Here is a 24,105-nt window from a genome sequence, read left to right on the forward strand (position 1 = left end):
CTGCACAGGTCCACCCAGGTTGTTGCAAGTGGCAGAATTCCATTCTTTCTATGGTTGAAAAATATTCCATTGTCTATCTATCTATCTATCTCACATTTTCTTTATCCGTTCATCTGCTGATGGATACTTAGGTTGCTTCCATACCTTGGCAGTTGTAAGCAATGCTGCTCTGATCACTAGGGGTACAAGTATGAAATATTCTGTGTTCAGATTGTATCAGTGTCATTATTCTGGTCGTGTACATTGTATTTATTGTACTATGGTTTTGCAGGATGTTCCCATTGGGGAAACAGGATAAAGGGCATTTAGGGTCTTTCTGTAATATTTCTTAGGACTCCTTGTGAAACTCCGATTGTCTCAAAATAAAAAGTCAAATTAAAAGTGAGCGACCTTCAGCAAATTACTTCTCTCAGCCTCAGGTTTTCCCACCTGTGAAATGGAGGTCACAGGAGGATCCCCATTTGTAAAATAGGATGGTCAGAGTTTGATTGTGGTGAGTTAAATAAAACAAGACAATTCCCCAGAAAAGCATCTGATATGTAGTCATTTCTTGTTACATGTTACTGATAATTACTACTACCAATAAAAAGAACTGGGCTTCCCTGGTGGCTCAGTAGTAAAGAATCCATCTGCCAATGCGGAAGACAGTTTCTATCCTTGATCGAGGAAGATCCCACATGCCTCGTGGCAACTAAGCCCATGCACCACAGCTACTGAAACCCAAGCAGCCTGGAGCTCTGCAACAAGAGAAGCCACCGCAATGAAAAGCTCATGCACCCCAACTAGAGAGTAGTCCCTGCTCACTGCAACTAGAGAAGAGCTTGGGCAGCAACAAAGACCCCAAAATAAAATATATAATAAAATAAACAAAAAAAAAACTTGCTTAGCACTGGGCAGCAGTCAAGCCTTCACGTGGGTTCTCTCACTGAACCCTTACAACAGTCTGGGAGACAGATGCCACCAGGATGGCCATTTCCCTGATGGGAAGACTGGAGCTTCATCAGCAAGTTGCCCGGTGTCACACAGCTAACAGGAGGCACATACAGGCTTTGAACCCAGGCCTCTGTGCTCCTTCTGTCCAGGTTCTGAACCACCTGGCCACAGAAGCTCACATATTGATTCTTCCTCCAGGGAAGACCCCGGAGACATGGAGAGGCTATGCTTCATGCCCCTGTCTGGCCCCATCAGCCGGCCAGAAACCCAAAGGCTGGAGAAGGTGGGGGCAGTTTGAAAGAGGACAAGACAAGTAGGCAGGCTGGGGTCCCAGAGCCCATAATAAGAGATATAAAATGGTTTAGAGAAGGTGACCAAGGCTAAGAAAGGTCCCCCAGGGGCTTGCCAGTAGTGAGCCGGGAAGACTGACCTGTACTTAGATCCACATATTCCTATTGCTGATGCTGTGACCTTGAGCAAGTGGCCTAACCTCTCTGAGCCCCAAGTCACTTCACTGGGAAATGACCTGCGTTGGCACCCGGCTGGGGGGGAGCTCTGAAGACCAGATGAGGTCCCAGCAGTAAGCACATGGCACCATTGCTGGTTCACAGTTGGTGCTTCATAAATGTTCCCTCCTGCTCTCCCTGCAGGTGACTGATTTAAGGGCGTGGGGCTCAGAGAACCCTGGGGGAATCCATTGCTTCGAAGCCAGAGACCCAGTGCGGTGGGTGGTTTCCTGGTGCTGAAGGAAGCCTCTTCTGAGACCCTTGTGTTGAGGGTATAAAGCAGTTGGGGAGGGAAGGGCCAGCTGTCCAGAGGGACTGCTTTCCTCAGGATTCAGGGCAGGGGACTCAAGCCCCAGGTCTTTTTTTCCCCCTAAAACTGGCTGTGTAGCTCAGGAAATGAGGATTTCATAACCACAACAATATATAATAATAAAAATAGCAACCGTAAGGCAGACACTTAGCATTATTAGCAGGCTAGTTTATCAGCAGAGCACTCAGCAGGCATTAACTAATTAAAACTCCTCCAAGGTAAGCAGTTATTGATTTGTGAGCAAAGATAAAAAGAACTCCACAAGGAGGTACTTATGTCCAACCACGCTGAACAATGAGTCAGTCTTGGGCCCCAGTGGAGTCTTCTGATGGCTCCATTCCCAGGGGGTGGGGGTGCTGCCTGGGCGGGGGAGGTGGTCTGAGACCCTTTGATGGAATTGGATCCTGTGCCCCAGCAGTTACCTTCAACTGCAGAGAGAAAGAAGACAGCCAACCTTGCCCTCCAGAGGAGGAGGGGGGAAGAGGTGGCCTGGGCTAAACAGATAATCATGATATATGGTCCCAGGGATGCAGGGAACGAGCAGACAGTGGGAACTTGCTGCGGTTACTGCCATCCTTAGGGAGGGTTTGGGGTTGCTGTTGAGGGCTTTGCAATGACCCGATCAGTGTGTCTGGCCAGCTTGCCCTCCTTGAGGCCTGGAGGGTTTTGGCCTGAGCAAGCCCTCGGATGCTCAGTCCTGGGACTAACGAGACGCACCCTTCCTCCTGGCTGTAATAGCGCCACTTTTTAAAGCCAGTGGGTTCTTTCCACCAGTGCTGTGTCCCAGGCATAGGTTTTTATCCTGCAGCCATAAAGCGGGATCAGGGAAGAATTTACAATCAAGGCTATAAAGTAATAATAGCAAAGGGGCTATTTCATTGGGTTCAAGTGGAGGTGAGCGAGGGGTTCAGAAGTTCAAGACCTCCAGGCATTTCCTGGCTGCTGATAATCATCCCTGGGAGCTGAAACCAGCTGGTGTCCCAGACACAGAAGCTTCCTGAAGACAGAATAAGGGGGGCCATTGTTCACGGTTCTTGGCTTAGACTGATGGACAACTGTTGGCTCGGGTGGTGCCCCAAGACAGGCAGTGGGGGTGGGGTGCCATCTTCCCTGTCTCTCACCTGTGTGCCACCCGGGGAGATGTCTTCTCCGGCTTACACCCTACCCTGAGAGTGTAAATAGAGGGGTAGAGCACGGCCAGAGACATCAACCATGCCCTGCCATGAGGGGTCTGACAGCCCTGGGTTCCTGTCCCAACTCCCACTTACTGGCAGTGTGACTTTGGGCAAGTCCCCCCACCCCTCTGAGCCTGGTTACTTATTTGTCTATGAGGAGGACAACACCTCCCTTAACTGAGGTCACAGCCTGGCACACAGGCTCTTGGGTTTTCCCCTCGCCATTCTTCTCTTCTCTCTTGCTGGGTCCTCTACTTCCTAGAACTCAGAGAATTGGACCTGAAGGGGCCTGGGAATCATCCATAGGTAGAGGTGAGAGGTGGAGGGCAGGAGACCATTCCCAACTAAATTCTGGTTCCAACCTGGATCCCTCTTAGCTCTGTGACCTCAGGCAAGTTTCCTAACCTCTCTGAGTCCCCACTTTCTATCTTCAGAGGAGACAGATTTCAGCACTGATGTTCTGAGGCTGTTCACCTGGACACCCCACTGGCTGCTGAATCTCTCCTAGAAGAGCCTTCACTACATACATTTAAAGGGGACTCAGGGAGGTAGGGGTACTTCCCAGCATCTGAAGAAGGAAGGTGCTTCTTGCGTGTCCTAACTGGGGTACTCAAGTTTTAAAATACAGAGACACGTGTCAACGGCAAGACAGATTTGCTGAAGTGGTCAATGTGATTGGCCATAGAAACTTTAGTGTTCGAATCTTCTTTACTGCCACAAGAATCCAGGAGCATTTTGGGGAACCATTAGGGTAGGGGTTAGCAAGTGATGACCTGTGAGAAAAATCCGACCCACTACCTGTTTTTGTAAATAAAGTTTTATTGGAAACCAGCCATGCCCATTCATTTACGTATTATCTCTAGCTACTTATGAGCTACAAGGGCAGAGTTAACTAGGTGCTACAGAGACCATAAAGCCTAAAATGTTTGCTATCTAGCCCTTGATAAAACACATTTGCAACCCCTGGCCTGGTGGCTGGGGGTCTGAGGCTGGGATCTGGGCCTGAATCCAATGCCCAACCTTCATTTTATAAGAGAGGAAGCTGAGAGTCAGTGATTTGTCCACTGCCACATGATGGTGGGCTGGCCTCTGAGGGTCAGAATACAACACGGTCAGCTCAGTCCTGTTCCAATCCAGGGATCACAGTGACGACAGTGGAAATCTTTTGGCAGACCCTCAGCTGTCCCATCAAGTGTGACGTGCTTTGCAGTTGGTGAAGCAGATTCTAGTCCCTTGATTTCTCTCCTAGGCAAGATCATTTGGGTTTTTCTGAGATGTCACAAGGAAGCCTAAACAAACTTCTTGGCCAACCCAATATTTGTGTCAATAAAAGTTGAATGAAGGAATGTACAAGGGAATTCATATATGTTTTAGAGCAATCATTGAAATTCCCATGACCAGTATTGGCAGATTTTGAACTCAGAGCCCTATCTGCTCCTTCCTGGCTTCACCATCAAGTTCAGAACCTTCAGCATCCTTTTGCATTCGAGACACAGGCCAGGACCAGCTGAGCACATGGGAGAATGCTCAGGACCCCAGGCTGTAATTTAATCCATCACCCCAAGCTCTCTGCCTGACATTTCCTCTGTTTATGTTGTGGGCCATCAGACCCACATGGGCTTTAGCCACTGGTCAGGCACCAAGACACAGAGTTTTACAGAACACCTCTTTCACAGACACCTCTTTGCGTGAATATTTGAGAGAGTGTTTTCCTGTCATAAAAAGAAAGTTGTGTTGGAAAAACCTACTGTAGGGCACATGGGACTCTGCTCAGTGTTATGTGGCTGCCTGGATGGGAGGGGGGTTTGCGGGAGAGGGATACATGTATATGCGTGGCTGAGTCCCTTCACCGTTCACCTGAAACTATCACAGCATTGTTCATTTGGCTATAGCCCAATACAAGATGTTTTTGGTGTTAAAAAATAAATGAATTTTTTCTTTTTTAAAGGAAGCTATGCTGGTGGTGTGCCAGCACTGGCCGTGGGAATTGGAGCCTCAGCCGATGGCTTCTCTCCCTTCTCCCTCCCACTCCCACCAAATCCAGGAGGCTCCTCGGGCTGGGGGGAAAGCCCTTGAAAATCTCCTGGAGGCTCCACAGCCAGCAAAGGGGTCCAAGACACGCCTGGAATGAGCATCTGTTTTTCCGGACTCCCTCTGTGGAGTGGGGCTGCAGTGTGGTACAGAAAAAAAGGCAGAAGCCACGGAGCCTGATGGACTTGAGTTTGGATTAGAAATTTGTAACGAGCTGTGTGGTTTTGAGCCTGTCATAAGACCTATGTACACTCTTTCTTCATCTGTGAATAAGGACAATAGGATTCCCTATTGATTCAGTGGATGGGACCAAGAGTTTTCTTCCAGACGTAGCTGCCACGTGGATTAAACACAATAATCCCCCAAAGGACCTGGACCCAGCAGGCCCTCATGGGATGGCTGTCTGTATTCTTCTTGCTCTTGTCTTCAGTCCTGGCTTCTCCACCTTTCCCTCCTCTGGGGCCATGGAAAGGATCTATTCACACAGAATCTGTGATGGGGCTGTAGGAGAATGGCGAGGAGGGACAGGGGACTAGAGACCTTGTCCTGGGAAGGACCAGAGGTTGATGAGCTGGGGAAGACGGGACTCATGTGGACACAGTCGCTTCAGCCAGTATGCAGGAGGGGTCCAGAAAAGGGCAGAGATGGGGCCAGAGTGGTGGCTCTGGAACCCAGGAGCCAGGATTTTAAGCTCCCATCTGCTGCCTAGGTCTGTACACTCTGTGAGGGTGACTGATCAGGGTCTCTTCAGTGCACCAGAGATAGTCACAGACCCTAGTTCATGGGCTGCTGTCGGGATTCGATGCATTCAGTCATTAGAATGGAGCCTGGCATGTGGGAAGGGCCCACAGGTGTGGGTATTATTATTCTAGGGGCTCTAGGGCAGAGACTTGAGTGGAAGGCAAGGAAGCATAATGGTTAGGTACATCGCTTTTCTTGGCCTTTGGGTTAGACTGTCAGGCTTTGAGTCCTCGATCTGTTCCTCAACAGCTGGATAAGCAAGGAAAAGTAACGTAGCTTCTCTGAAATCAGATTCCTCAGGTGTAGCAGATTCACATGCTGACTTCAGAGTGCTTGAAAAGTTTCTTTGAGATCACATGGAAAATACTCAGCACAGAGCCTGGCACATAGTAAATGTTCAATACACTGTAGCCATAATCATTACTGTTTCCACATATGAGTAGGTCAGGGAGGTGAATTTCAGTTCAGTTTAATGAAGGGCTCTGGACGGAATTCCACTTGCAACGCTGCGGGTGGGCTGCCCCATCAGGGAATGAGTGCCTTGTGAGTGGAGGAGCTGAGGGATCACTTGTCAGGATGGAATGGATGAAACCCTTTAGTGAGAGGAGGCTACATTAGCTGCACTCAAAGTATTGGGTTGGCCACAAAGTTCATTCTGTAATATTTTGCAGAAAAATTCAAATGGAATTTTTGACCAACCCAATACCTTCCAGCTTGAAAAAGAGCCTCATTATTAAGGCTAGTTGTCTTGTCCAGCCATAGAGGTTAATCTTAGGGTGTTTTCCTAAATGTACGAGGGAAAATATTAATAGTTGTCCCTAAAAATATTCTTAGTCAAATAAAGTTGGAAAGTGCTATATACTGTGGACCATCTTAAAAAATCACATGTGCTCTGTTGTGCTAAGTCCCTTCAGTCATTCGAATATCAGCAAATTCAAGGCTCTGAGAAATCCTGCGAATAAAAAAAATAGCCAACGAACTTTTATTTTGTTTTTAAATAGAGTCCCTCCCCATTCAGTGATTGCATGGTAATTTTATTCAATAGAAAATACTCTAAAAACATGGATCTAGTAGAAATCCCACCTCTTGGGCAAGCTCCACATTTCTTTTTTTAATTTTAATTTTTTTTTATGTGGACCATTTTAAAAGTCTTTATTGAATCTGTTACAACATTGATTTTGCTTTATGTTTGGTTTTTTGGCTGTGTGGCAGGTGGGACCTTCGTTCTCTGACCAGGGATCAAACCCATATCCTCTGGATTGGAAGGTGAAGTCTTAACCATTGGGCCACCAGGGAAGTCCCAGGCCCCACATTTCTAAGCTGTGACTAGATGGCTTACTTAAGTTGGTGATGCACTTCCTACTGAAACTCAAACTATCTCAGAAGCTCTTGGGTCAATGTGCTTTCCTCTCCAACACCCTGTCATTCCAGAGAAGGCTTACATTTGTAACCTATCAAATCAGCCCTGATCTGGCTTCTGTAAGGAAAGCAATCCTGAATATTCATTAGAAGGACTGATGTTGAAGCTGAAGCTCTAACAATTTGGTCACCTGATGTGAAGAGCTGACTCGTTGGAAAAGACTGTGATGCCAGGAAAGATTGAGGGCAGGAGGAGAAGGGGGTGACAGAGGATGAGATGGTTGGATGGCATCATCGACTCAATGGGCATGAGTTTGAGCAAATTCCGGGAGATAGTGAAGGACCGGGAAGGCTGACGTGCTGCAGTCCATGGGGTGGCAAAGAGTTGGAAAGGACTGAATGACTGAACAACAACTGATTCCTTTGAGAGACGGTGACCCTGGGATGCAGGAGGAATGTCCTGCTGGCTTTTCCTGGCCCCTTAAAAAGGCATTCAGTCACTTGGGGTGGAGGTCAGCTCCCCAATGTCACTTCTGCCCTGGTTTTGCCAGAGGCTTCATACCCCATCTGATTGCTCTGAACCCCCAGGCAGATCACTTCCTATCACACTTCCACCTGTATGCACACGCATAGCACAATGACAGTGAAGAAATGACTAGAACTGTGTAGGAAATTGCTTACCATCTGTTCTCCTCCTGGAAAGAAAACCCGAAGAGCCTGTCCATCTGTTTTTTTTTTTTTTAGTTTATTTATTTTGATTTATTTATTTGGCTATGCTAGGTCTTAGTTGTGGTGCACAGGATATTTTAGTTGTGAGCACGTGGGATCTAGTTCTCTGACCAGGGATCGAACCCAAGCCCCCTGCATTGGGAGCTCAGAATCTTAGCCACTGGACCACCAGGGAAGAACCAGCATGTCCATCTTGTTTGCTCCTGAATCCCCAGCACCAGTGTGGTTCCCTGGCACACAGTAGGTGCTCAGCAAATGCTGCTGAATGTGTGAACACCTCTTTCCTGATGGTCATCTGAAAGTTGAAACTGGACTTTGCTTTAGGGCCATAAATGCCATTTCAGAGATCACATGCAGGATAAGAAGACAACTTTGTCCTGGGCTTGACTGCATCAAGGATTGTTCAAGACACGTCCAAGGAAGGACCTGCACCTGGGAATCAGAGTTCCTGGGATTTCTCCCCCAAGTCCTTCTCGAGTCTCTGTTCTAATCTAGGTCAGCTGCCACTTTCTCTCCAGCCTTATTTCCTGCCTCTGGGATCTTGTTCATACTGTTCCCCCTTCTGGAGAACTAGACTTCTATCTCTGTCTCTTTCTCTCAGCAGTTAGGGATCCACCCCACTTTTTGTGAAACCTTTTCAGACCTCTCAAAGCAAAAGCTCATTTCTTATCTGTTACTGAACTCCTTAGGTGGGATTAATTTTACCACACTTCTGACTCTTACTTTGGAATTAAGCCGATTCATTGCCTTTTTCTCCAAGCAGAAGCCACATTTCCTGGAGCATATGTGTCTTCCACCAGGCGCGAAGAGTTGGACATGACTGAGCGTCTTCACTTTCACTTTTCACTTTCATGCATCGGAGAAGGAAATGGCAACCCACTCCAGTGTTCTTGCCTGGAGAGTCCCAGGGACGGGGGAGCTTGGTGGGCTGCTGTCTATGGGGTCGCACAGAGTCAGACCCGGCTGAAGCGACTTAGCAGCAGCATCATGTGTCTTCTAGACTCAGAGGACTACAGCGCAGGACAGGGCCAAATAGGGCTAAGCAGGTTGATGGTCGGTACTGTTGAGGGACTGCTTGCTGTGCCCCAGGGATATGTCAGGTGGCCTTACATGTTGCCTTCTTGAACCAACAGTTCTCTTAAAAAAAAAAAAGTATTTTGGCCATGCCATGCAGCATATGGGACCTTAGTTCCCCAACCAGGGATAGAACCTGTGCCCCTTGAGCTGGCAGTGCAGAGCCTTAACCACCAGACCAGCAGGGACGTCCTGAGCCAACAGTTCTCTCATCATCACATCATAGAGATGGGGACATTAGGGCTCACAGAAGCTTGCTCAGCTTGTTGAGCTGGGACACTAGCCCAGGACTTCCAGAGCCTGGATGCTTAACTCATCACACGTGTAAGGTTTAAGTGCACAGGGGCTGATGGGTGAGGCCTGGCCTCTAATTTCCTCATTTCTTGATCTAAGGGCACTGTCACAATATGGTACGTGTGTCTATTGGGAAGAGGGGATGGAGACAGATGGTCCAGGGTTCTGGGCCTGGCTGCATTCCTTTGTCTTTCGACCTCAGGCTGCTTCCCCTCTCTAAGAGCACTCTAAGTTCCTCTTCTTGAAAGTGAAGACAGCGAAAGCAGTGCCACAGGGCCATGGAGATGCTCCTGTGGGACGCAGTTATTTCCCTCCACATCCTCTCCCTTTTAATGCTTTAAAGAAAGTGAAAGTGAAGTCGCTCAGTCGTGTCCAACTCTTTGCGACCCCATGGACTGCAGTCCACCAGGCTCCTCCGTCCATGGGATTTTCCAGGCAAGAGTACTGGAGTGGGTTGCCATTTCCTTGTCCAGGGGATCTTCCCAACCCAGGGATTGAACCTGGGGCTCCCGCATTGTAGGCAAATGCTTTTTTACTGTCTGAGCCACCAGGGCAGTCCTTAAATGCTTTAGGGACCTCCAAAATCTTTACCTGATTTTGATTGTGATCCTTGTAAACTTGGGGATTTGAGCAAATCTCCAACTCCTAGCAGATGGCAAGTATCTCACAATGGTTTGTGGATTGACCCAATTTATGTTCAGAAGAAATGTCTTGTGAAATTTCATCTGAACTCGGGGTGATGCAGGCCAAGACATCCAGGTTTGATTCCTACCCTACATTTTTCTTACACTGACTCTGATTGACTAGTTTGATCTTCTTGCAGTCCAAGAGACTCTCAAGAGTCTTCTCCAACACCACAGTTCGAAAGCATCAATTCTTTGGCGCTCAGCTTTCTTTACGTCCAATTCTCACATCCATACATGACTAATGGAAAAACCAAAGCTTTGACTAGATGGACCTTTGTAAGCAAAGTAATGTCTCTGCTTTTTAATATGCTGTCTAGGTTAGTCATAGTTTTTCTTCCAAGGAGCAAGCATCTTTTAATTTCATGGCTGCAGTCACCATCTGCAGTGATTTTGGAGACTCTGCCAAAATAAAGCCTGTCAGTGTTTCCATTGTTTCCCCATCTATTTGCCATGAAGTGATGGGACCGGATGCCATGATCTTAGTTTTCTGAATGTTGAATTTTAAGCCAACTTTTTCACTCTCCCCTTTCACTTTCATCAAGAGGCTCTTTAGTTCTTCTTCGCTTGATTCCAGACAGTGTATTAAAAAGCAGAGACATTACTTTGCCTACAAAGGTCCATATAGTCAAAGCTATGGTTTTGTACAGATGTAAGAGTTGGACCATAAAGAAGGCTGAGCACCAAAGAATTGATGCCTTCGAATTGTGGTGCTGGAGATGACTCTTGAGAGTCCCTTGGATTGCAAGAAGATCAAATCAGTCAGTCCTAAAGGAAATGAACCCTGAACAGTCATTAGAAGGACTAAAGCTGAAGCTAAAGCTAGTGCTAAAGCTGAAACTTCAATGCTTTGGCCACTTGATGTGAAGAACTGACTCACTGGAAAAGACCCTGATGCTGGGAAAGGTTGAAAACAAAAGGAGAAGGGGGTAGTAGAGGATGAGATGGTTAGATAGTATCACCAACTCAGTGGATATGATCTGAGCAAACTGTGGGAGATAGTGAAGGTCAGGGGAGCCTGGCATGCTGCATCCATGAGATCGCAAAGTGAAGCACATGACTCAGACACTGAACAACGACCACTCTTACAGGGTCCCTCTTACACCACTGGGAGGAACCCTCTTACACCACTGAGAGGGACCCCCTTACACCACTGAGAGGGACCCCCTTACACCACTGGGAGGGACCCTCTTACACCACTGGGAGGGACGCTCTTACACCACTGGTAGGGACGCTCTTACATCATTGGTAGGGATGTAATTTGACACAGCCACTGTAGAAAACAGCAGGGAGTTTTCTCAAAAAATGAAAAATAGAGTTGCCATATGATCTAGCAATCCCACTCCTGGACATATATCTGGACAAGACTATAATTCAAAAAGATACATGCACCCCAGTGTTCATAGCAGCACTATTTACAAAAGCTGAGACATGGAAGCAATCGAAATGTCCATTGATGTTACTAGAGGTGGGAATGAGAGGTCTCCTGGGGGCAGATCACAAAAAGTTCTTCTGGACCTTCTGGTCTGGGGGTTCTGGTCCTCCATCTGCATATCCTGGCAATGAGGGGGTCACAGAGAACTGAAAAGTTTTCAGTAGCGATGGTTTTGAAGCTTACTCCAATAGTGCTATAGAGAGGCACTGAGTGGATGATTATGGAAGCTGGGAGACCAGCCATGAGACCAGAGGTCATGAGAGCAGAAGGTGGGTGGGGGCAGATGGCCAAGAATGGTGTTCTTCCATGAGACATTTGAGGGCCTTGTATCTAAGGCCCTTTTCCAGAAATCCCCACTGGGATCTGACTTGGGGAAAGAAGACTGACAGCCATTTTCTCTTCCAGGGCAGCGGGGCTGTGAGGAGAAAACATCTGAGAGCAGAGGGGCAGCCCCGACTGGCTGTGGACTGGCAGCTCCTGTCATGCACCCTTTAGAAACCAGCTGGGGAGATGGAGGTGACCTTGGCCTTACACCTGGGGTACCCCTGGGGAGGAGCATGGATTCACCATACTTAGGACGTGGGGTTGAGGGGCGAGGGATGGGAGAGGATACTTTGTCTCCTTCACACATCACTTCTGTGTTGTCTGAGTCACAGGGTCCTTTTAAATAAAATCAATAAAATAAATAAAAGACTGGAAAGAAGGACTAGATTCTGGTCCTCTTGACACTGGCGTATGATCCTGTGTAAGGCCCTTCTCCTCTGCTTCTTCTCTGCTGTAAACCAAGGCATTTGCATGAGGAATCTCCAAGGGCAATGATTCCCCGACCTGTTATCCCCAAAGGGCATTCCAAGTCACAGGAGCCTCCGGGGGAGACTGGGCTAGCATGTCACCACCCCCTACATATTATTCTCAGAGGGCTCATCAGTCAGACTTCTTTTCCTTGGCCAGCTTGGCCTCGACCCAGAAGGACCCAAAGGAGGTATGTCAGTGAGGAAATTTAAGACTAAGCAAGAAGCAACGTCTGTCACTGGACACGGCCCCGGGCCCTCTGCACTTCCTGGCCCTCTTGGCTGAGGACCCCTGGACATCCTGCCTTCATGGAGGGACTTCTTTTCATGGCAGGAGGCTGTGAACTCTGGGGCCTGAATGGGGCTACCTGTCTGGCCACATGAAGCCAGAAATGAAGCCAGGAAACACTGGCTGTGGGCAGCACCTCCCAGGGGCATCATTCACTGGATGATGTTGATGTGGTACCCAAGGCCTCCAGAGAGGGAACATCCAGTCATTCATTCTAATTCTCCAATGGGGACAGTGAGACCCAGGGGTGTGGGCCACTGTCCAGACGCATCCAGGAGCTGAGGGAAGCTTGGCCATGAATCAGAACTGCCTGCTGCTAGCCCAGGACCCTCTTTCCTCTGCCGTGGGTCGCATCTTCCCAGAGGACATAGGAAACACCCTGGAGAATGAATGGTGGGGTGGTGACACAGAACAAAACTGACTAAGTGATTGCCCCTGAGCCCCTAACCTGAGACTTACGACCTACCAGTCGGAGAAGGCAATGGCACCCCACTCCAGTACTCTTGCCTGGAAAATCCCATGGACGGAGGAGCCTGGTAGGCTGCGGTCCATGGGGTCGCTAAGAGTCAGACAGGACTGAGCAACTTCACTTTCACTTTTCACTTTCATGCATTGGAGAAGGAAATGGCAACCCTCTCCAGTGTTCTTGCCTGGAGAATCCCAGGGACGGGGGAGCCTGGTGGGCTGCCGTCTATGGGGTCGCACAGAGTCGGACACGGCTGAAGCGACTTAGCAGCAGCAGCTGCAGTCACTACAGAGCATCACGTGGTGAAAGCATCGCGCCACAGCTCCCTGGAGGGCAGTGTGCTCCGAGATCTGGCTCAGGTGATTCAGGAGAAAAGGTTTCCTTGCCTGAGATGGAACGAACTTTAATTCTGCGTTGAAACTCACCGGAAGTGTTCTCCGGTAGCATTTCCCACTGCTCCATGGAAAGAAATGTCAGCCCGCCTACAGAAAGTTTGTGAGCTGAGCTCCTTGCCACCCAGGGACTCTGCAGAGGAAATCTGACTTTCGGGCGTAAAAGTCCTGTATCAACTCAAAGCCTGCCTTTAAAAGGCCGAAGAGGCGGCGCTTTCCCTGCTCTTCAAAAACGTGAGTGGGCGGAGCAAGTGGGATCGGAGAAAATCCGTTCCAGAGGTGAAGGAGGCAGGATCCAAACCCCTTGCGACTGGAATTTCTTTCAGCATGAATGAATGGTGCAGGTGGAGAGGGCGCGGGACAGAAGCTGAGAGAGCCTGAGCCTCCGATTAGCCTAGAGTCACAAAAGGCTTCCGCGGGTCTCGCTGTCTGGAGCCCCTGGCGGGGAAGGAAGGCATTCTGTAGGGGTGGGGTCCTTGGCTTCTTGGAACCACAGCCTCTTCCTGCTGGCTGGCAAAACTCCTGACCTTTTTTCTGAATAATGAATTGATGACATAAGATACAGATTTTAAAAGACAATTAAATTTACAGAAATCCAGCTATCAAAATAGTAAAACATTTGTGATTCTGTAGCATACACGTGTTTCTTTAGTAATACATTAGATATTTTGAGGTACCTGCACGTCATAACTACTGTGAATACACTCCTGTGTAATTGTTGTCTGCAGTCCTAATGGAAGAAAATGCTGCATCTTAGTTGGAGGTTTGTGAAAATACAGATGCACATGCCCACGGGATGTGGATGCATAATAAGAAAATAGTCTGAGCCAAAGGCTCATAAAAAGGTTAGTGTTTTGAATAAATTGATTGCCATAAGGTTAAATGGAAAGGTATTAAATAATACCCTTGTCTGCTTTCGGAGATGTTTTTTTCCTCAATCTTTTAAAAACATTTTAACACAGTAAAACGTGTTAAATATGTATTTTGTAATAGAGATACCTTTTTCTTTTCAGCATAGGAGGGAATGTATACTTATTTTTCCCTCTGTTAAGCCACTGTTGAGGGTAAGTATACTGCTGGGTTCTCACAACTTGGAATATTATAACCTAGGTCTGAGAGACCCCACCCCTCATAAGGAAAAGATCTCTGGAAAGCTAGGTGCCCCTCCCCCCAACCCTCTGGAGCATCCCTGTGGACTGGGTCAGAGAGAGACTCTTTCAAGAATGAAGCTGTACTACTCAGTATAGATGTTACCTGAGCTGTGCAGTGGGGATTGTAATCCAGGGATGGGATGCGGGGCTCATGTGCCGGTGCTCAGTAGCTCAGTTGTGTCCAACTCTTTGTGATCCCGTGGACTGTAGCCCGCCCGGCTCCTCTCTCCATAGGATTTCCTAGGCGGGAATACTGGCGTGGGTAGCCAGTCCCTTCTCCAGGGTGTTTTCCCCATGCAGGGACTGAACTGGTGTTTCCTGTGTCTCCTGCATGGTGGGTGGATTCTTTACCCGTGGGGACGCCCTGTGGTGCTAAATGAATATGAGTTCTCTTGAGGTCCTATTGTTGTGTACAACCTGTGTAGCTATATGACTTGGCCTTCAGTACTCAATATTTTAACTGCAGGACCTCCTCTGCCCTCCTCAGTTTTACTGAGGTATAATTGGCAGGTAAAAATTGTATGTATTTAAGAAGTATAATGTGATGGTTGATATACATATACATTGTGAAGTGATTAGCACGGTCAAATTAATTAACACATCTATCACCTCATGTAGTTTTTTTTTTTTTTTTCCTGTGAGGTGAGAATACTTAGGATCTATTCTGTTCACAAACTTCTAGACTATAATAGAATGTCATTAACTATTAATAGAATGCACATTACCTCCCCAGAACTTATTCATCTTAGAACTGAAAGCTTGTATACTTTAACCAACCTCTCTCCATTTTTTCCCCAACCCCCAGCCCCTGGTAATCATGGTTCTACTCTCTGGTTCTATGAGTTCAAATTTTAATATTTCACATATAAGTGATATCATACAGTGTTTGTCTTTGTCTGACTAATTTCACTTAGCATAATATCCTTCAGGTTCCTCCTTGGTGTTCCAAATGGCAGGTGATTATTCTTTTTTACAGCTAAACAGTATTCCATGATGCATATGTATACCATATCTTCTTTATCCATTCATCTATGGGGGGATACATAGGCTGTTTTCATATCTTGGCTATGTTGAATAATGCCGAAATGAATATGGAATGCAGATATCTCTTTGAGATACTGATTTAATTTCATTTGGATGTATACCTGGTAGTGGGATTGCTGAATCACATGGTAGTTCTTCTTTTCACTTTTTAAGGAACCCCCATAATGTTTTCCATAATGGCTGTACCAACTTACATTTCCACCAACAGTTCACAAGACTTCGCTTTTCTCCACACCCTTGGCAATACTTAGCTGTTGTCATTTTGATAGTAGCCGTCTCAACAGGTGTGAGGTGATATCTCATTGTGATTTTAATTTGCATTTCTCTGATGATTAATAATGCTAAGCACCTTTTCATGTCCTTTCCAGCAATTTGTATATTGTTTTTGGAAAAATGATTTTTGAGGTCCTTTGCCTGTTTTTAAAATGGGCTATTCTTTTGTTTTTTTGTTTTTGTTTTACTATTGAGTTGTAAGCGTTCCCTCAGTCATGTCAGACTCTTTGTAATCCCATGGACTGTAGCCCACCAGGCTCCTCTGTCCATGCAGTTATCTAGGCAAGAATACTGGAGTGAGTAACCATTCCTTTCTCCAGGGGATCTTCCCAACCCAGGGATGGAACCTGGGTCTCCTGCATTGCAGGCAGATTCTTTACCCTTTGAGACACCAAAGCTTCTATTTTGGGTTATAAGCTCCTAATTGGATATATAGTTTGCCAGTATCTTCTCCCATCCTTAGGTTGCCTTTTAATTTTGTTGATGGTTTCCTTTGCTGTGCAGCTTTTCCATTTGATGTAATACCATTTATTTATTTTTGCTTTCTCTTACCTGTGCTTTTGGTGTTATATCCTCGCAAAATGACTGCCAAGACCAATGTCAAGGAGCTTTTCCTCTATGTTTTCACCTAGGGGTTTTATGGTTTCACGTCTTCTATTTGTCTTTAATCCACTTTGAGTGGATTTTTATGAGTGGTCTAAGAGTTCAGTTTTATTCTTTTGCATTGGGTGTCTGATTTTTCCAAACACCATTTATGTATCCTTTCTCCATTGTGTATTCTTGGCATCTTTGTCATAGATTAGTTGATCATATATGTGCAGGTTTATTTCTGGGCTCTCTATTCTATTCCACTGGTCTGTATGTCTGTTTTGATGGCAGTACTATACTGTTTTGATGACTATAGCTAGGTAATGTAATTTGCAGTCAGGACATGTGATGCCTCCTGCTTTGTCCTTTCTCAATATTTGTTTGCCTATTTGGGTCTGTTGTAGTTTTTTTTTTTTTTTTTTTTAATGAATTTGGTGATTGCTTTCTCTATTTCTGTGAAATATGCCATTGGGATTTTGATAAGGATGACTGCAAGACTCTTAGTTATCCTCAGGCTCTTGAGATGAGGTGTATTGGTGCCCTATGACTTAACTGAATAATTCCTTGTTGAGAATCTATAAGGACATGTACATGCTCCAGACTGGGAGTTCAAAAGTAGGGGTAAGAGAGCACAAAGATTCTAGGGAATATTTTATTTACATCTCCTGGAAACTTTTAAATCTAAGCATATGGTAACTATGATGTTCTTAGCATCTACTATGGAATAGACATACCAACTACCTCTCTGTGTCTCAGTTCCCCCTTGATAAAATAGGAATACTACCAGTGTCTAGCAACTCGTTGGAAAAGACTAATTCTGGGAAAGATTGAGGGCAGGAGATGAAGGGAGTGACAGAAGGTGAGATGGTTGGATGGCATCATCAACTCAGTGGGCATTAGTTTGAGCAAACTCTGGTGATAGTGAAGAACAGAGGAGCCTGGCGTGCTGCAAGCCACAGAGTCAGACATGACTTAGTGACTGAACAGTAATAACAGAACCTCCTAGGTCTCTTAGGAGGGGCCAGTGAGTAACATTATAAAGCGTTTAGAACGGCACATAGTGCTGTATCTGTGCTTGCTAAGTAGGTACATAGACCCTTAGCTGGGTAGAATTTTCACAAAGTTGGTTTACGACTTTCAGTTGTCAGGTGAGGAAACTGAGGAAATTGGAGCCTGAGATTGTTGACATGTGTCAGGGGAGAGGGACTGTGACCTCAGTCTGATCAGTCAGGGGTGTTGACAGAAATTCTCAGAACTGTAAGGATGCGTGGGGTTGCCTAGTCCACTGATGCTAGAGTGTGCTGTACCTTTCCACCCTCCCCCACAGGGTTCTCTCAGCCCCACTCACTGTTTCACCATGCTGGTCTCCCTTTTGTTCTTCAAGTATGCTCAGATTATTTCCACTGCAGAGTTCCTGGATGTGCTGATCTTTGCACTTGGTTCATTGCTCTTCAAGCTTAGCTTTCAGCTCAGATGTGTTGGTTCTATGGAGGCTTTGCCTGGTCACCACACTTCATTAGCCTCTCTCCCATACTATGACATCACCCTTTTAATATCTTTAGAGTTCTCTGTAACTATCACATTTATTTTTATTTACTTGGCTCTTATCTGTTTCTCTCCCCTCCCCATCAGAATATAAGCCCCAATACATCAGGGACTTTGCTCATTACTATTTTTCTACTTTCAGCTGGGGCTTTGAACAATATAGATTCTCAAATATTTACTAACTGAGTGAGTCCTGCACTCCTAAGGCGGTTGTTCTGCTTCAGCTCATCTGCACATATTGTCAGGGAGCTCGTTCCTTCCTGAGGTCACCTGTTCTGCTGTCTGTGGCTTTGACTGTTAGAAAGTGCCTTCTTTCACTGGATCAATTCTTCTCCTTTAGTATCAACAGACTAAGTCTTTTCCTATCATCTTTGGAAGTCAGATGACTGACTGCCCACTGTTGAGTGCAAATACTTGAACTTCCCTGGCGGCTCAGAAGTAAACTGCAATGCAGGAGACCCAGATTCAATCCCTGGGTTGGGAAGAACCCTTGGAGAAGAGAGTGGCAACCCATACCAGTATTCTTGCCTGAAGAAGCCCATGGACAGAGAAGCCTAGTGGGCTACAGTCCGTGGGGTCGTAAGGAGTTGAACACGACTGAGTGACTAACACTACACTACTTGTCCTAACCAGGAACATATTACAGAACAGAAAGCCACTCAGTTTAACTTCAGCCCAAGAATGAGACAGAAACTTGGATAAAGTGATCCATATTTCTAGAACCTTCTTGTGCTGTTAATAGATTTCCTGTGGGGTTTGAAAATGTCCAGTAGTCAGAGTTTGAACACACTGGGGATTTCATTGAATTAAACTTTCCTGTAGATCCTGATTTCTTTCCTATAAATCTTGCCAGAACCTTTGAGATGCAGTGGGGCCTGTGGTTCTCTATGAGGGAGTCACAGTTTATGGATTTCCCAAACCCAATACACCCAATAGGAATATTTTCATCCAGTAGCCACAAACATCTCATAAACCAAGGATGTCCAGAGTCTCTGATTTGGGAAATATGTTCCTGGGTTTTTTAAAAAAGATTTTCTAGCTAATATTTCATGATCTGGAAAGAGAACACATTTCTCCTACAAAATCCACAAGGACAGGTCTGCCTTGCCCATATCCGATGACGAGGCTTGCGATTGGAGTTCTAAAATTTTCCTTTTCTCATCCCCATGGGCAGCCATCTTTATTCCATGTCCTCTGTCGTCATTCCCCGCCCCCAGCCAGGTTCTTAGTTTATGACCTCTTTCCAATAACATCTCAGGATTCTTGGGGAGATAAGAATCACCACGTAATTGTTTGAGAGCTGTAAATGCCTTAAATTGGTTAGGATTCTAATTATCACGAAATGACTTTATTGCCTCCTGGTGATAACTGGGCTGTAACCTTCCTCCCCGGGGGAGTGTGGGTCCCCACTCCCGGGGGTCACACAGCGGTCAGGGCCCTGGCAGCTGGGGAAGAGGAGAGAGGCTTTCTTCTTCCATCACCTCCTCCCCCAAACCTGGCAACACTTAGGTGCAGCCTGGGCTGGTGGCTGCCACTGTAATGGGACCTCGTTGGCAACTCCCTTCCCTCCATCACCCCATCAGCTTCCTGGGAACCTTGGCAAGGCCCCTGCCACTCTTTACCACTTGGACTACTTTTCTGTCCCATGTAGAATCCTACAGCCTAGTCCCATTTATTTCTTCTATTGTCTATAAGTTTACCAGGGTAGGGGGATTGTGGGAAGAAGTGTATGCATAACTAGTCATACTACAGGATTTATTCATTCATCTATCCATCCATTCTCAAATATTTATTGAGGACTTACTATATTCCAGACAGTATTACTGGAAAGGAAAATAGACTCAATGAATAATGGGATGAGTGTAAACATAGACATACACCATTTATACATTCAGGCCCCCTGCACTGGGTGTATAGAGTCATAGCCCCTGGACCACCAGGGAAGTCCCAACATATATAAAGAATAACATATAATACACACACATATATATACACATTGGAGAAGGAAATGGCAACCTGCTCCAGTCTTGCCTGGGAAATCCCATGGGCAGAGGAACCTAGTGGGCTATAGTTCACGGGGTCACAAGGAGTCAGACACAACTCAGTGACTGAACAACACATATGTTATAACATATATGCTTAAAACCTTGGCACCAGGCAAGTCTGAGTTGAAATTAGCCCTTTGCTGAGTGATGCTGAGCAAGTTGCACCCTGCTCTGACACTTAGGATGCCTACGTCATTGGACTAGGGTGAGAATCAGAGTATTTGGCCCCAAGTAGGGCCCTCCGTATGTAAGAGCCACTCTTATCATAATTAAGGTACACAGTGTTGTGGGAGTAAAAAGGCAGAATCATTATAAAAGGTAATTTATAACTTATCTTTGATATCTATCTATAAAGATATGCACGGAACAGCCACCAGCAGATTCAGAGCAATTATAGGATGATATTACTTCAAAAGAGATCAAGGGCAACCAGGGCAGCGTTTGATTTGGGCCTTGAAACATGAGCAGAATTCCAATAGCTGGGGTGAGGGGAGTGCGCGCCTAGCCAGGAAAATGCAGTGCAAAGGGCATGAGATAGGAATGTCCCCACCGTGCCCTAGAACCTCAAACGATTTAGTGTGGTTGGAACTCAGGGCTCACAGAGGGCTGCAGAAGAAGAGGAATTCGACGAAGTGGGGGAGAAGGGAATTCTGGAAAACCTAGTTCCAATGTTCTTTGCACTGACTTTAAACCTCCCTTTCTATAATTTCTGTATGGTCCTGATGCTGCCTTCTGGCGTACTTAGAGCGAGCCTTTCCTCTTCCTCCAGACAAATCCTTCAGACATTGGATCTCCTGGAACCCCTTCCCTGTGTCACAGACATCCCTGGTTCTTTCACGCGACCCCCAGGAGACCTGGTTTCAAGAACTTGTGCTCTTGTGCCGCCCAGATCAATTTTTTTTTTTTTTTTTTCTGTTCTGTGCCCCTCTACCTCTGTTAAATGAATGGTTTCTGGATTAAAATTTCTTCATTATGAAAAATCTACAGCATATACAAAACTAGAGAGGATAGCTTATACCCATCAATAAGTCTCAGAAACTATGAACATTTTGCCAGTCAGATTTCCCAGTAGTTTAGAGCAAATCTCAAACATTGAGTCTTTTAGTCCAAAAGATTTTAGTATGCATCACTAACAAAAAAGGACATTAAAAAACCTGACCATATTACTTTGACAATTAACAGAAAGTTTCGATATCCTCTATTACTCAAGTTCAGAGTTCCTTGATTATACTTGAGATTTTCTTCTTTTAAAAAAATCGGGATCCAAAAAATGTTTCCTGTAGTATATTTGGGGCTTCCCAGATAACTCAGATGGTAAAGAATCCGCCTGCAATGTAGGAGACCTAGGTTCTATCTCTGGGTCAGAAAGATCCCCTGGAGAAGGGAATGACAACCCACTCCAGTATTCTTGCCTGGAAAATCCCATGGACAGAGAAAACTGGTGGGCTAGAGTCACACACGACTGGGCAACTAACCACCACCACCTCTACCATCCCATATTCTGAATATGACTGACTGCTTCTTTCTGGTATTTAATTTACTCTTCTGTCTTCTAGAACATGTTTGGAGTCAAGTTCAATATTTTTCTAAAGGAAAAGAACAACTCACAGATGGTGTTGTATGCCTTATATCAGGAGTCCCACAGTGGACGGTTGTTCCACTGTTAGTGAGGTGGAAGCTGATGGAGGTTTAGATGATGTCAACCTGATCTTTCCACAGGTCATCTCTTCTGAACAGAGTCCAGTTTATCTACTCTCTTAAAAAGAAGCATGGAGAAAGGACTGCGTCACTCCTGCTGTTGTTGGATTATAGAGAAGTATCCCCTCCCTCATTCTGCACTTTGTACTTCATGCAGCCAAAGGCTTCCTTAACTCATTCCGGGGCTTCAACACACTGCTAACTTCCACTAAGCTCACTTTGAATAAATCTTCTTTTTCTTATGGGCTATTGTTAAGCCACTTCTCTTTCTTCATAAACTTTCCTGTTTGTTTTTTTGGTTTCTATATTTATACAGATAAAACTTATAAATCTCACATGTATGTAATCTTTATATTTTATATTATTCAAAGTGAAGTTTTCTTTTGTCTCAGCCAACTCTTCAAGGTTCATTTCCCCTGTGATTTTGTCCTTATAGGAAGGCTGCTGGGAGAAGGGACAGCTGAGAGCCTTGATTTTAGTTCTATCACTTTATAGATGAAGAAAATGAAGTGCAGAGAAATTCCTTTTCATGAATTAAGTTGCTCATGATCACGCACTGTGGAGTACATTGTTTCACTGGTGACGCCACCTTCTCTTCTCAGATTCTGGGCCTGCCTGCCTGCTCTGTTATTTTTTTTTCTGTGAATAGATCTCCATTGCTTTTTGTCCCAGATCTCTCTGTCCACTTCCTCTTGTGCCTGAGCCTGCCCTTTCTGTCCCCAGAGTATGCTTTCCAGCCCTCCATCCTCGTCTTATGATTCTCAGCAGTGGCTTGTTGGGTGACCCCCTGTCCCAACAGGGGACCCCTCCAGCACCAGAAGAGGCAGAAAAACATTTTCTTTGATAGCAAGAGGTCAAACTGTAAAGCACAAAAGAAGTGAGAAAAAACATCCATTGTCCTATTACTTGTTAACATTTAATTTATAAAATTATATACTTAGGGCACAAAAATTCAAACACTACCGGGCAGCAGGAAAACAAACATTCCTCTCTCCATCACATTAGTCCACTCCTTAGAAATAATTGCTGTCAGGATTTTTTTTGTATTTGTCTAGGAATGTTCTAGACATATAGGGATGTGTGTGTGCACACCCACGTAACAAATATTGAGTGTCTACTATGTGCCAGGCCTGATTTCGTTCACTGTTTTGGGAATACAGCAGTGTACAAATCACATGAGATCCCTGACCTCATGCCACTTTCGTTCTACTGTTGGGAGAGACAATAAATAAGTAAATGCATAATATGTCAGGTATTGATATGAAGTATAAAAATTAAGAAATGGGGTAAGGGGTGGGGAATGACAAGGAGTATATGTGCGTGCTGTTTTAGATGTGATGGCCTGAGGATGGCTGTCTGAGTACTATTTGAGTGGAGACCTGGTGGGAGTGAGGGAGTCAGCCAGAAAAATAGCTAGAAAAGGATTTTTCAGGCAATGACCAGAAGTGCAAAAGCCCTGGGGCAGGAGTGTATTTGGCATGGTGCAGCAGTAACTGGTATGGGACTGGCAAGACTGGAGCAGGGAGCAATGGGGAAAGTGACGGTTGCCACGGAAAACCTCCCTGTGGCCACGAGAACAACTTTGACTTGATTCCACATGAGGCAGAGAAGAGCTTGAGGGTCTGAGTCATGATCTGACTCACATTCTCCAGCATCTCGCTGGCTATGGAGTGAAAAATAGAGCCTAGGTGGGGCGAAGTGACCACAGGGAGACACTGGGGAGATGACCAAGATGACTGAGGCTGGCATAGAGGAGGAAGAGTTGAATGCTGGGTTTGCTACTTGATGAGAAAAGAGAGTCATCAGACAAATACACCTGAAACTAACACAGCATTGCAAGTCAACAATACACTTAATAAAAACTAAATATATACACATATTTAAAAAAATATTTATTTGGTGGTGTCAGATCTTAGTTTCAGCATGTGGGATCTAGTTCCTTGACCAGGGATCAGACTCAGGCCCCCTGCATTGGGAATGTGATGTCTTAGCCATTGAATTACCAGAGAAGTCACCTATACACATATTTTAAAATATGTTTTATATATATATATATATATATATATATATATATATATATATATATATATATATATATGGATCTCTTGACTGTCCAGTAGTTAGGATTCTGAACTTACACTACCAGTTTCAGTTTTGGTCACATAATTAAGATTCTGCAAGCCATGTGGCTACCCTCCCTTATATATATATATATACATATGTAGCTATATCGATATCTATTTATAAAGAAAAGATAGTCATCAAAAGCGCTATAAGTATTTGTAAGGATCTGAGTGTGAACATCAAGAAGAAAGGCATTGCCCTGTGCTGAGAGGAAGAAGGCAGAGGAAGAGACAGGATTGGGCTAGAGAGTGAATAGAGTTTGTTTTTAGACATGTTAAGTTTGAGATGATTATTAGACAGTCAAGTAGAGGTGTCAGGAGCATTTAAGGAAGTTGAGATGAGATATTCATTTGGGTGTTGTGTTATTGTTGTTCAGTTGCTGAGTCTTGTCTGACTCTTTGTGACCCCATTGAGTGCAGCACACCAGAC

This window comes from Dama dama, chromosome 22 (genome assembly GCF_033118175.1).
Source record: "Dama dama isolate Ldn47 chromosome 22, ASM3311817v1, whole genome shotgun sequence".
NCBI classification, from domain to species: domain Eukaryota; kingdom Metazoa; phylum Chordata; class Mammalia; order Artiodactyla; family Cervidae; genus Dama; species Dama dama.